The following is a 14,008-nucleotide window of genomic DNA, read 5'->3' on the forward strand; positions in this document are numbered from 1 at the left end:
CGGTTGACATGTAGGACCCTTAAGGGGTTCCTAGGAGACTTCAGGTCCACCACGTAGGTAACAGGACTCTTGCGCTCCACCACCTCAAAGGGACCGGTCCACTTATCCTGGAGCGCACACGGCTCCACGGGGGCCAAGACCCATACTTTCTGTCCAGGCTGAAGCTCTACCAGAGTGGCATTCTGGTCGTACCACCGCTTCATCTCCTCCTGGCTGGCTTCCAGATTTGCCTCAGCAAGTTGCCTGAATCGCCTAGTCTGATTCCTGAAGGCCAGCATGTAACTATATACATTCTGGGGAGGCTTCCTGGGAGATTGCTCCCAGCCTTCTTTGACCAGACTTAGAGGTCCTCTGACTGGGTGACCATACAGAAGCTCAAAGGGACTGAACCCCAGAGACTTCTGTGGCACCTCACGGTAAGCGAAGAGAAGGCATGGTAAGAGGACGTCCCACTTACGCCTCATGGCTCCTTCTAGGCCCATTATCATGCCTTTGAGGGTTCGGTTGAATCTCTCAACCAACCCGTTTCCTTGGGGGTGGTAAGGGGTGGTGAACTTGTAGGTTACACCACACTCTTGCCAAAGAGATTTCATGTACTTGGACATGAAATTGGTACCTCGGTCAGACACCACTTCTAGAGGGAATCCCACTCGGGAGAAAATTCCCATCAGTGCCCGTCCCACCACGGGGGCCGTCACTGTCCTTAGAGGAATGGCTTCCGGGTACCGGGTGGCATGGTCCACCAGGACCAGGATGAACCTATTGCCCATCGCTGTCCTGGGGTCCAGTGGCCCTGCAATGTCAATCCCCACTCGCTGGAATGGGGTACCGACCACAGGGAATGGCTGGAGTGGAGCCTTCTGCTTCCTTCCACTCTTTCCACTTGCCTGGCAAGTCTGGCATGTCCTGCAGTGAGTATCTGAACTCCTGCGCATTTGAGGCCAATAAAAGTGGGTGACAAGCCTTTCAAAGGTCTTGTCCTGCCCCAAATGCCCTGCCAATGGCACATCGTGAGCCAGCCCCAGTAGGAAGGCTCTGAAGTCCTGGGGTACCACCAGCGCACACGGGCTGACCCAGGCTCAGCAACCTTAGGCTCTGTATATAGGAGGTCGTTCTCCCAGTAAACGAAATGTGATCCTGACTGATCACCTGCGGCCTGGTCTGCAGCCTGCTGCCGCATACCCACGAGAGAAGGGCACTCCTTCTGTGCCTTGCAAAAGTCCTCCCTGGTGGGACCCCCTTCCTGCTGCCAATGGGTCAGCTCCGGCAGGTCTCCCAGTTCAGCTATCTGCTCCCCTGTAGGCTCCAGGGCATCCCCCTCAAGGTCTGCTTCCTCCTGGACCGGGGGAACTTCAGGGGCCGGCTTCCCGCGCCCCTTGCTCCTTCTCTCTGAGGCCGGTTCCTGGGCCTCCCTCTCAGGCTCCAGGACCTCTTGAGTACCTCTACTGGCTGCCATGGACCGTGTGGTGACACATGCCCAATCCGGCATACCCAACATCTCCAGGTGAGCACTCCGCTCCACCTTAGCCCAAGGTGAGCTTTCCAAATCGTTCCCTAACAAACAGTCTACAGGCATGGCGGGCCTCACAGCTACCTGAAGAGTACCAGAGACCCCCCCCCACTCAAAGGGAACCTGAGCCACCTTGCAGTGTCTCTCTGTGTTGTCAGCGGCAACAACGGGATAGAATGCATTGGGGACCACCTGCTCCTGAGACACCAGGTGACACCTGACAGCTGTCACACTGGCTCCTGTATCTCTAAGAGCTTCCACTCTATGGCCATTTATGGTCACCCACTGCCTGTACTTCTTAGTGTTCTCAGGCAGCTGGGTTGGAGGGACCACTTCACGGTCTCCTAGCGAGACCAGGGACATCTCTGCGGGACCCCACCCACCTTGGACATCCCTCTCCTCCCCCAAGGCTACACTAGTCACCTGCCGGGGTGGAGCACCAGTGGGTGCTGGTTTACCAAACAATGGACACTTTACATCAGAGGCAAAATGCCCCAAATTGTTACACCTGTAACATCTTACGGGCCCCTTTTGAACAGGAGGACCTGTCGGGGCCCCGGTTGGTTTCTGGGGTGGGGGAGGCTGAGAACCCTTCCCTTGGGGACTATTTTGGGGCCCTTTTTGGAACTGCTTCTGTTTACCCCTGTCCCCCCACTCTTCTGCTGGGGACCCTGCCCACCTTTGGCGGAATCTCCCACGGTACCCTTGTGGACCCTGGTACTGACCCAGCGGTCCGCCTCCTCAGCAAGCTTCCTAGGGTTAGTCAGCCTACTATCGATCAGGTGCTGGCGTAGCTCAGGAAAACAATTACTGGACAAGTGCTCCCATGCCACTAAATCAAGAAGCCCTTGATAATCATTTACCTTACTACCCTTCACCCAACCATCCAGCGCTCTGCAAAAGAAAGTCACATACTCCACATACGTACTATTGGGAATCTTAGTGCAACCCCTAAACCTCTGTCTATATAACTCAGGGGTCAACCCATACCTAGCCATCAATGCTTCCTTCATATGGGCATAAGAATTATGAACATCAGCAGGTAAATCTAACAGTGTGTCCCGCCCTTCACTCAGGAACCGTCCCCACAACCCCGCTCCCCAATCTTTCTCAGGGACCCGGTGGGAAGACATGGCTACCTCGTAGGCTCTGAACTACTGCCCGATGTCGTCATTCTTGAAGAACTCCTTCACTACATCCTTGGGAATATAAACTCTTGGTTCCGCCGGTACTGGCGGTGTGCTGCCACCAGAGGGATTAAGCTCCAAACTTTTTGCTTTCAGCTCCAGCTCCCTCAGCTTCATGTCATGCTCTAATTGTAGTTTCTTTTCTTCCATGGCTAATCTTTGTTTTTCCATATCCATCTGCCCATGAAGTTTTGCCATCGCCACCTCGTGTGCCCGGGTTGCTGCCCTGTCTGCCAACTCTTCTGGCGACAGGCCTCTGCCAAACTCATGGACACTTTCTGGTGGAACCATTTCCACCTGATTCTCTGGTGCCTTTGACTCATACCAGGCCCTCAGCGCCTTCACGAGTTGTTCCTTCTTTTTCAATCCAGTTTGGGCAATTCTGAACTTGGAGCAAAAACCTCTCAACTCTTCATTGGTATAATTCTGAAGTGCGCTTTCTTCCCAATCTATGTCCTCAAATCCAGAGATTATAGAAGCTGCCCTTCCGGCGGGAAGTGAACCAGGCATGGTTCTAACAACGGAGATTCTTGGCAAAACAAAAACAAATTCTAGTCTTGTGGCTGTGTTACTGGTCTGCTCTCACTACGTGGTGATCAGTGGTTCACTATACGTAAACCGCAAATGCAAATCCGTAAATCCTCACCGCTGCCACAAATGTTAGAAATGAGGGGGCTCTGGTTGACGCAGGTGTGAACCCACAACAAGCAGGGACCCTTTACTTCTTGTCAGGGCGAAGGATGACTCCCCAGAATAACCCCTGCTCACCCTCTAGGTGCGTGGCGCGAGCAGTCTAGGCTAAGTCTCAGGCGTACACGGTTAAGCAAATGCAATTACACATACAGTAAACCCCTTGCATGCACCACAAACGGACACCAATCAGGAAGTATAAAAATAAGCTTTTATGTAGATTCAGCAGATTCAATTACAAGGCCCAGTAACGTTTAAACTGATGGGGCCACAATTCTTAGGAATACGGTAAAGTTCTCTTTGTTACGGAAAGTTCTTTAGGCGGGCACCAGGTAACTGTAGGCCTCAGCGCACTTCGTGCTGAGGCAGCGCCCAGGAAGCACGCGGCAGATGACAGGGAAATCAGAACGTTGCGGACCCTGGATCCGATGCGAGCTCGCGGTCGAGTTCGTAAGTACAGTACCTTGTTTCTTGACGCAAAGGCGGGTGCGGGATTTCAGCGGCTCTTCGACAGAAGAGCGAGGCGGCGTCCGAGGCTCCCACACTTCACGATGGTGTCTGATCTTCAGGCTCACGACAAGAGCGGGGTGTTGCAGGTGGCGGGTAAACAAAGCGGGGCAGCCGGGCACGCAGATACGTCCGGGCCGTCCGAGGCTTGGAGATGCTCACAAACGCCGATTCCGGCGGGAGGGTGAAGGTGCGCAGCGAGCCTCCAACGAGTGAGGTGACGGGGCAGCCCAGCACAGCGTAGGGGGAGCGGCTCCGATCGAGCGAGGCTCTTCCCAAGGCGGGGGCGGCTAAGCAGTCCTGGTCACGGCTCAAGGAGGGACTGGGGCACGAGGGTCACAGCTCCGGCGAGGGAAAGGACACCACAGTCCAGCGGCAGGCGAGTGAAGATCAGGTAGAGCCCAATGGTCCTGGGGCTCAGTTCAGGGGGCAAGCTCAGTTCCAAGCCCTTGGAGATCGTTTTGGAAAAGCACAAGTCTTGAAAGTAAAAGTAAAGTAAAAGTCTTCAGCAACAGTTTCTCTTCTCTCCTTTGGCAGCAAGGTCACCACTGCAGGCCAATCCCCCAGGATAGGGACAGTCTTCCTCCTACAGCCTTCCCGGTGCCTCCTCCTCAGGCAGAGATTCTTCTTGGTCAAAAGCGGATCTAGTTTCTCAGGAGCAGGGCTCCTCCATTTATACAGCAAATCTTTTGTTCTCCCAGGCCAGGGGGGCCCTTGCCTAGTCCAGTCCGGTTTCTGAGCACTTTGTTTACGCGATGCAGGCTTCTTCTTTCAGAGTGCAGGGCAGAGTCATCAGACGCTCCACAGGGGGCGGAGCCGGCATTGAGGTAGCAGAGCACTGTCCTATTCAGAGCCTAGGAGCACTCCTCCCACCCATCTACCTGTCGATCGTCCTATTCATCACCAGGCTACCTAGCCCTGCCCATCTGGGTTCCCCCCCCTGTCACTCATACCAGCCAGATATCAGATACACATCACGCAGAGGCGGGCTGAAAGGTTTAGGCAAGCAAAGGCCAACTTTCTAAAAGCGGCATTTGCAAACCCGGAATATTAAAATAAACCTTGCGAAAAGATGTACCTTATTATTCCGAGTTCAGGCATACTAAACTCGATCTTCTACCATGTTCCCTGGGTCGGTTAGGATCATAGGGTGTAATAATCCAGGCCGCCCATACTGGCCTACGAGAACAGGGTAGCCTTGCAGTAGTGAACAACAAGATGGCGGTAATTCACTACTAGGACATGCCACGCATCCAGGCTTGTCCTACCCTAGGCTTACAACGCACCCTGCCCGTGGGCCTACCAGAGGGGTGACTAACATGCAGCTAAGGGAAGGTTTTAGGGACCGGCAAGTGTGGGCACTTGCCAGTCAGCATGTCAGTACCAGACTGCACGCAGGTTCTGCGATGGCAGACCTTAGACATATTTTACCGGCCGCTTCTGTGGGTGGCACAACCAGTGCTGCAAGCCCACCAGCGGTGTTCGCATTCACATGCCCTGGCGCCCCCGGCGCACTTTACTGGGGTCTGACAGTAAATCAAACAATCCAATCATGGAATCCAACCAACATATACAATTTACATAGGGAGCACTCGCACCGCGACACTGGTTGGCAGTGCCACAGCGCGCTGAGCGGCCAACACCATAAAAACACATGAGGCACAGCGACAAAAAGAGGAAGGGAGACTCACGCCAAGGTGCCAGGTCTAACAACCCTCATCAGATAACAGCGGACCCCAATAAAACGGGCACCTCCTGCTCGTAAAACAAGCCATAAAGTAGGAAACAGAGTCAGGTGTGAAATAGCTTAGTCAGAGATCGTGTGTGAACAAGGACTTTATGATGGGTCGAGCCCTGATGCTAATCACATTAGGCCGCGGGAAAAGGAACTGGCCGGACAGGATTGACCTCGGGCAGCGGAGTCAGTTTGCACAGGTCAGAGAGAAGTCAGAGAAGGTGTACGTGTCCTTTAGGCCTAGGCATGGCCTTAGTGCGCAGCCTATGTGAGGGCAACCACAAAATGGCTACTGTTCTAAAATGGAACCCAAGGGTTCAATATGTGGTATCGTATGCACGGTGAATTCATCAGTGAAACATGACGAAAAACACCCATACATACCGCATTCGACATTTGCGGTTCACTGATACTGAAGTCGGCATGGTAGGGCCATGCCTCCAACACGGTTCCGAAATTTACAGTACCACAAAAGCAAGGTTTGCGATCACAATGCAGTTCAGAACATGCCGCTTAGGCACGGAACGATACCTGTACTGGGTCCTATCCCATAAGGGCACGACGTTGAGAACAGCAGGAGAGATCCGTAGCAGGAAGGCGCCCGACCTCCGGCGGGGAAAACATCATCTGCCTGGCGCTTCTTCGGCAAACAAGGACGCCGCTCTGGAAAGGTTTGGAAGGCTTGATGAAAGCGATGAGTAGCGAGACGCCCGACCTCCGGCGGGGAAACACCATCCGCCCGCCGCTCGTAACTGTCAGGCTTGATGAAAGCGATGAGTAGCGAGACGCCCGACCTCCGGCGGGGAAACACCATCCGCCCGGCGCTCTTAACTGTCAGGAAGTACGCGGTAGATTGTCAAGCCCCGTGCTGCGGAAGGGGCGGGGCTTTTATAGCCGTCCAATTGGGTGGCGACCTTGCTCTGGATGCGTCCGAGGCTCTTGGAGGGCCTTCTGGGTATTGTAGTCTTTCGTGCGGGGAGCTCCCATGATTTCTGGGATACCCCTCATGCACGGCATAGTGGAAACAGGGAGGGACATTGCCTTAACCGCGATCCCACCAGTAGCGTCATGACACGTTTGGGCCCTAGGGGCGTACCAAACCATATACCAATAAAGTGGTATAAGAACCACGACTGAACTAGACACAAGGCCTAGAGCCTGTAGAATTGCTGGGACCCCAAGGAACCACCCAAGGTAGTGACACAGGGGACCCACGGGGGCCGGGTGCAGTGTGTGAACACAGCCGTGGGTTCCCGTTAGCTTCTATGGGCAATGTCGCGGTTGGAAATTTAAAGATTAGGGACACTTAGAAATTAGTCAGGACCAAACCCTTTTGGACTTAGAAAGTTCTAGGGCTAGCACCCACGGGAGCACCAGAGTACTCGTGTTACCTCACCCGTGTCTTTTGGTGCCGGGTCGCGTCGTCAATTTCAATGGAAGCTGGCGAAGAAGTGCTGCTGCCGTGAAAAGAAGTGTCCGAAGCGATCCAAGCATGGATCTAGGATGGAAGGAACCTGAAAGCAGAGGGGACAGAGTCTGGGTCACTTACCAGTGACCAAGGGCAGGATGGACCAATGCCCACAGATGTCAGGTGCTTCAGGTGAGTTGACGGTTGTCTTGACTCTTCAGCCACGAGGTCCAGGAGGCACCGATGACGACAAGGAGCTGGATTCGAGCTGTCCCACAAAGTCTGTCGAGTGCTGCGGTGTCGGCGACCAGATTGGACCCAACAAGCCTTGGCAACAGCAAGTCACTTGGAATCAGAGAAAGGACGTCGGTGCCGACCAGTGAGGGTAAGTTGGGGCACGTCTGGGGCAACCAGGAAAGCCCAATCAGAAGAGGAGTTGCCTTTGTGGGGACCTACTAGCCAATGGGCTAGCGATCGCGAAGGAGCCTCGAGCGGTCGCACTGGAAACTGGCCCACGGGTCACTCGTGGAGTGGAGGCCAGAAATCTTCAGTGCAAGAGATGCTCAAGGCTGGGGCTACTCAGAGCCCAAAGCACAACTTCGAGGAAGACCAGGGAGAGGATATTGTTGCAAAAGTTCACAGTGTCTAGGGGGTCATGGTTCCACATCACCCACGATAGCCACGGGCCTCAGCTTTGCTGTGGACTCAGGGTAGCCTCGGAAGTCTGGAAATCCACCTCTGGTGATGCAAAGACTTCGGCGTCTGGCGGGAGCTTCAGCGATGCAGACCGGTCAGTTGCTTCTTTGGTGCCTGCCAAGCAGGGGAGTCACTCCTTGTCCCCAAGGGAGATTTCTTCAGTCTTCTAGTCAAAGTAGAACGTTGAAGGTCCAGGATATATATTGCAGAGTTTCGTCCAGGGTAATCAAAAGTCGCAAGGATTGGGTTTCCATACTTACACAAAGTTTGGGGGTTGGACATACTCTAGGGAGGGTTTGGAAAGAGGGGTGGTTAAACCCATTTGCTTTGTCCAGTTTCACGCCAGAGATGGGGCAGGTAGCCCCTGCAACCGGTTTGAACGGGACTAGGCACAGGGACACCAAGTGGGCCCCCAGTGCAGGACTTCTAAGCACCAGAGAGTGCTCCCGACCAGCCCCAATACACATCTGGCTGTCTGGGGAGGTGGTTACACCTCCCTGGGACAGGAAACCTAGTGTCCAGGCCTCCCCTGCCGGCGTTTCGGTCAGCAGCAGGAGGCCAGACCCCTGTCTGTGGTAGAGGCATCCATTTTGTGATGCCTGGGCTGTAGAAAGTCCTACCTGGTTAGACCAGTGTGAACATGTCTCTCCCTCTAGAAGGATGGAATGCTACCCCCTCCGCCAGAACTGGCGGGGGGGGGTAGTATTCCAAAGCATTTGACACCAAACACGACATGTTTCCGTGCAGCCATCCCAAAGTTAACATTTACCGCGAGGTTATAATTCACTTAAGAGTATATGGTCAGGCTGCACCACAAACAGCATCAGAGAAAATACTCTGAACGCTGTAGAGGGGCTCTGCTCATGCAGGGGCACCCTTTCACATAAAAACCAAGCACTCTGCCTTCAGGATTGTTAAGGCCTGCCATAGGAGTGACTTATAGGTTTTATATGTGTGTGAAATGGTAGTGATATAGGTAGCCTATACCACTGTAAGGGGTGCAAGCACCACCTTACCCAGGCTGCAGTAGCAGACCTGTGGTGTCATTTTGGAGTGCTTCCCAGGGGTGGCATAATACATGCTTCAGCCCCTGGTAGGCCTCTGAGGTACCTATGCCCTAGGTACATAGTATACCATATACTAGGGGCTTATAAGGCACTCCAGAATCCAATTAGAAATGTACCTAATATACATGTAAACCATTTTAGAGAGTTCAGTTCAGTTCAAATAACTTTATTCGATTGTAAACCTTACAATCATAAAAGTAAAATTCATAAACATACAATTAAAATCAGACCATCCATTTCATTTATACAACAAAAATTTACATAATCAATACAAGACAAGAATAACAGGCAGAACGAAACATGTTAAAAATATAAATAATTGTAACAAGGTTAAAAAGATTAAAAATGCATAACAACAATAACAGCATAATTATCCCTCCATACTTTTCCTGAAGGTAATTGCTAGTTTCAAAAAGCTGCATACAAATAAAGTGCAGTCGCATTTCAGGAGTTGAAGGTAATAAAGTGCTGGTTTGATCTGTGTGAATTTCAGTTCTTTCAGGCATGGTTTTAGATATAGCCTCCGAGGTACTATGTAATAAGGACAAATAAATAAAAAGTGTGCCAGATCTTGCGGAGACTTCCCGTCGCAGCCGCAAGCTGGCAACACTTGACGTCGATGGGCCCCACTCGGTACCGCTAGTAAGTAATGAAATAAGTCAAAACGGAACCTTGTTAATAGGTAACGTTCATAGCTAGACATAGGCCATGATAAATATGGTTCCATTTGTAGACAGGTTTTAAGTAAAACATGTTTCCTAACACTGTCTTTCTGGAGCTCAACCTCTTCCCGGGCAAAATTCCTGGTTGTCATAAATGTATTTTTCACAAAAAGGGCATCTAGTTTATTAATGGAATTTGGGGTTAGAAACAGGTCCATCCGACCTATTTCAGTAAAACGGTCTTTGATGTACTTCAACCACGGAACCTTAAACCTTCCATCCCATGTTAAAGCTTCTTTTAGTATATCATGGGTGAGAGGTATATCATTATTTAACCAGCAGTTCAGCCAACATAATAGGGGGTTTACTGCTAATCTGTCGCTAAGGTAGGGCACACCTAACTCCTCATGTACCGAGAAGTTTCCGGTTCCCCTTGGCAGCCTCAGTAACTTCTTCAGAAAATTATTTTCTGTAACCTCCAGGTCTCGCGTCTGGCTGTAGTCCCAGAGCTCGCTTCCATAACAAGCAATGGCAACACTCTTGGCCTGGTATAGTTTAAGTAAGGCAGCCACCGGACTATTGCCCATTTTTCTCGCGAAGCCAAGTATGGCTGCATTAACACGGGTTACCTCGCCCTTCTTCTTAAGAACAGCAGGACCCCAAGATAATTGGTGATCAAGAAGAACCCCGAGGTATGAAAAGGTTTTGGTGGTTGGAATTTTTTCCCCATTTATGTTGAAGAGATTAGGTTTTCGCGACCCTAGGCCTATCTTCATAGCAAAGGACTTAGAATTGTTAATACTTAGGCCTCGAGACTCCATAAAATCAAAGAAAGAGTTTAAAAGTGTCTGAAGGCCGATTGCTGTCCTTGAGATAAGGACTGCATCGTCCGCGTATAGCAGGACTGGAACGCCTTTTCTGCCTACAAAGGGGTAATCCGCTCCAGTTCTTAACAAGTATTCCTCCAACTCGTTAATATACAAGTTGAAGAGGAAAGGAGCCAGGATACACCCCTGTCGAACACCCCGATTAATTCTGATATCCCCCGTCACTTTCAAGTCTTGGGTATATCGGACATTTGCTCTTGTGTCGGAGTGCAAGTCAGCCAGTAGGTTAATTAAATTCTGTTCGATGCCCATCTTTAGCAGAATGTATCATAGTTTGCCTCTGTCCACACAATCAAATGCGGACGATAAGTCCATAAAAGCCATATGGATGGTTCCCTGTCGAGCCAGGGTGTATTTACCTATAATCAAATACAGGTTCAGACACTGAGTTACTGTCGAGTGGCCAGGTCTGAAGCCGTATTGTATTGGGGATATGACCTTATTCTCGTTTGCCCATGCTGATAACCTATTCAGAATTACGCCCCCTACCACTTTGGCTACAGAATTAATTAAAGATATTGGCCTGTAGCATAACGGGCTGCTACGATCGCCCTTTTTAAACACGGGCACTATAGTAGAGAGCCCCCACGACTTTGGACATCCGTGGGCCACAGCTGCGTTTATTACAGCCGTAAGCACAGGGGCCCATAATGAGGTACAAGATTTAAAAAGATCCGGGGGCAAGCCATCCGGACCTGGAGCCTTATTTCCGGTTAACCCTTGAATGCCCTTTTCTACTTCATTAACTGAGAAACACAAAGAATTCTCCTTAGGAGTTAAAAAATCATTTTCTGCCTGTTGTTCATTGCTTTTAAAAATTACGCTGAAATGGGTGACCCAATCCTCCTCAGAGATATTTGTACCAAGTGCTGTGTCACTGGGAATATCGAACAGAGGTTTATTAACAATTTCCCAGAATTTACTGCTTTTACCCAGGACTGATGGGTCAAGCAGAGACTCCCAGGTACAAGCCTTAATTTCATTTTTCCTCTTAGCAAGTGATTTCTTATAAATCAGTCGCAGGTTTTTAATTTGACCTGGATCTCTAGGTTTAAATTTTAGCGCCTTTTTCAGATCTCTGCTTGCTTTAGAACATGTATGGTCAAACCATTTAGGATTATTTCTAGCTTGTCCCTTCACTGGAACTAGTAGCATGGATCCTACTGAAGACACCACAACCTCAAAAATAGCTAAAGTTTGCTCAGGGGACGTAAATGGTGACACACAGACCGCAAGTTCCTCACCACATGACTTATTGATTTCAGTGTATAGATTTTCATGATTTACCAAATGCCATTTCAGTCGGCGTTTGCCATTTATACATTTTAAAATTCCCCGGCCTTCACAATTCATTCGCTGCTCAAAAACCCCTCCACCCAGTCTAATGGTTAGGGGATTATGATCACTGTAGATATTCATTTGAATGGTGAATCTGGAGGCCTGATTGGCAAGGTCGACAGATAACAATAAATGGTCTATAAAAGATCCCTGACCTGATCCTTTAAATGTTGGAACATCAAAGACCTTGGACTCAGGCACCATGGACATGGCTACAGATAAATTATTTTCATTCAGCAAATCGTTGAGGCAAAGTCCACGCCTAGAGTGGTCAAAATGGAAACCATTCACACTATTACACCCCAGAGATCCCATGGAGGTAACTCCTGGATTACCAAATGGGTGTACGTTAAAGTCACCTGCAATCAGTAAGTTACGTGACAGTTTACCTGCTCCTTCTCTCAACATCTCTTTCAAAGGCAGTATATTGCATTCCCCTTGACTGTTTATAGCATTATAAAAATTAATTAGTGTCAGAGCATGATTACCTCTCTTCAATTCGAGCACTTGAATATTCCGATTTACATGATACCGGTTGCTTATTTGGCAGGAAAGTGCCAGATTAATAAAAATAGCAAGGCCCCCCTTTGCTCTTCCACTAGTTGAGGGGGCTGCTGGACTAAGAAAGCTTTGGTAGCCCTCAATGAAAACATTATTATCTTCCATCCATGTCTCTTGGAGGCATATAACTGCATATTTCTTAACAAATGCCAACCAGGCAGAATCACATATTTTATCAACCAAACCTGCTATATTCCAGGACAGTAAACTCGCAATACAAACATCACCATGCTCTGTTCCTGTGGCGGCTTCTATAGTTATAGGTTTTGGAAGCCAATTTTGTTCTACGTGTGTATCTCCCATGTTTACTGTTGTAGAAGAGCTTGGTTCTATATGGGCTGGTGGAAGAATAAGGGCCTCGGACAAGTCATGCAATATACTAATGTGCTCGTGTAATACGGGACTATCCGTTAGAGAGTCTGCATCTAGTTCTATCTGGTTGTTAATAACTAATTCATCAGTTGAAAGGGGAACAATTGCTGCTTGTGTAAACCTAATTTCCCCATGCACAAAGTTATTTTGTATATAACCAATGTATGTTGGTAGGGCTGGAGCAGCATGTAGTCAGTCAACCCCCTCCAAACCATCCTGCTCATGAAAAACATCAAACCTATTCGAAATAGGTACATTGTAATGGGTGTTAGGGTATTTTGGTTGGGGGTGGTCACGATAATAATGCAACCCATGTGAGGCCTCCCATCTTTCATGATAGGTTACTGGGTGGTTGACCTGTCTGGACTCCCAAGATGTATCTCTCCTATACTGTCTTTGATCTCCTACAGTATAATATCCGTGGTTCCTTGATGTTACTCCATTATGATCATAAGTTTTCTCCTGCTCTAAAGTGGGATATAGATACATTTTGTTTAAACTGTGAGCACTTGAGGGATAGAAATAACTTAGATCCAAAGTACGGATCAAACTGTTAATCAGGCCATCCTTCCAACTAGTTATGTGCCTTGCTACACGATTATCCTTGAAGTTGACAACGATACAATCACCTTCGGTGGATTTGAATCTATGACCCACCCAATCGACCCTCCTGACATTTATTATTTTACCACTAATGTGGCGAGGGATCGGTCTATGTGTGGTTAGCCAATGACTCACTTTATTTTTCAAATCCCCATAACTCTCTACCTTGCCCACTTCTAATTGCGGTACACCTATCATTACTATGGTGTATGCGTGGGATTCAGGAGGGAGATTAATGTAAATGGGTTTTTTAAATTGTGTCAACTTGGGTGATTGCACTAAACGTGTGGCAATGGCTGTATTATTAATATAGGCCTTTCGGGCTCAGCCTGGTCATCAGATAAGGCAGGGAGTAAACCTTCCGCAGCCCATTCACTCTCATCGCTACCAGTTGTAGAACTAACTGAGGTGGTAGGCAGAGTCGTCGCTACTATTGGTTCATTATTTACACATATGGGTGTATTTAGATCGTTGTGATCTATGACGCCCAAGGGAGAGGTAGATGCCAAATTAGAACAATCAATTTCAATGTTATTCTTGGATCGTGTCTTTTTAGTGTTAGTTTGATTTCGTTTGCCATTAGCCAGTAACAAACTGTCCTTCTGTGTGGGTGCAGTAAGAATTTTTAACATGCTCATAGTGTCCTTTTTTTGAGACTTCTCAAACTTCACTAAAGTTTGCTCTATACCAATGATTTTTTCACTAATGGGCTGTAAAAGTGATCTGACTAGCTGTGCCATTTCTGTCAAATATGGTTTATCTAAAATACTTGCACTTTCAGTCTG

The sequence above is a fragment of the Triturus cristatus genome, chromosome 12 (genome assembly GCF_964204655.1).
Source record: "Triturus cristatus chromosome 12, aTriCri1.1, whole genome shotgun sequence".
NCBI lineage: Eukaryota > Metazoa > Chordata > Amphibia > Caudata > Salamandridae > Triturus > Triturus cristatus.